Source organism: Nanorana parkeri, unplaced genomic scaffold (assembly GCF_000935625.1).
Source record: "Nanorana parkeri isolate BGI_ZX_2015 unplaced genomic scaffold, ASM93562v1 scaffold19, whole genome shotgun sequence".
Classification (NCBI taxonomy): Eukaryota; Metazoa; Chordata; class Amphibia; order Anura; family Dicroglossidae; genus Nanorana; species Nanorana parkeri.
Window position 1 is genome coordinate 2,812,356 of NW_017306287.1, and position 1,157 is coordinate 2,813,512.

The following is a 1,157-nucleotide window of genomic DNA, read 5'->3' on the forward strand; positions in this document are numbered from 1 at the left end:
GCTAGGTATGAAATAAAAAAATCTTGTTTCTGTTTATTTCAATATAAAAAATTCATAAAACTACATTGTATAATTCATTATCCGCATATAGATTCTTGATGAAATCATGATGGTGAAAAATGAATAGAGACAGATATATAAAACTTTTTATTTTAACAAGTAATAAACAACATCACGATGTGGTAAAATAAATATAACATGCTCAAACTAGGACCAATATCAGAAGAAATGTTACTGCTGTAATGTTACCTAATATTTTCAATAAAAAAATGATAAAACAAAAGCTTATTGTTCATTTGTGTGACTTCGAAGGGAGCTGGAGCTCAGAAAAGTGGAAGTGTGGTGGCAAAAATGTCAATTACAATGGGATTGCCACTAATGACAAGCACTTACTCCAGGAATCCGAGCTGTGAATCCCTGGAGAGATTCTCCGCAATCACATAAGTGTGCCTGCAGGTGAGCAGCTGGAGGAGCTGATGTGAAGGACATTTACACAGTTAAAGAATGGACACGGTGACTCAGTATATAGCAGGGCATCCCCGCAGCTGTGTCCTGTGCTGAAATGTCAGGAACGCCTGTACTGTACCCAACATTGTCTGAGGCTGCACAAATCTTACTGCGGAAAAGCTGAGTCTGGTACACTGAGCTCTGTTCCTATGGGTTTATGAAGACGCTATGGCTGGGCAACCTGCTGTCCTACAGATGTAAAGGAAAGACAAGTCTTGGTTGGTCCTCTGGAAGATCGTGCCCACAGCTCCTCTGCCTTTCAAAACTAAGTATCAGCATCACAAACCTCTATGACATTATTAGTTTTATTTAAAGGGTCGCTCCAATAACCTAATCCAATGCATGACTCCAAGATATCTATTCTCTAGAGCCATCCTCTGGATTTCTCTTGCTCCCATTTTTTAAACATTTAAAGAGACCCTCTAGATCAGTGTTTCTCAACCATTTTCCAGCCACGGCACCCCTTAAAAGTATGCAAAATCTTGAGGCTCCCCAAACTAAAATGTAGAAATGTGTGTGATCTTTTCCCAGATAGGGATCTGATTTGGTTTCTAAGTAGGGACCCCACAGAAAACACAAAAAATGTGGGGTTCCCTCTTCAAATTAGGAGCCCCCCTTCCACATCAGAATCCCCCTTTTAAATTAGAGTC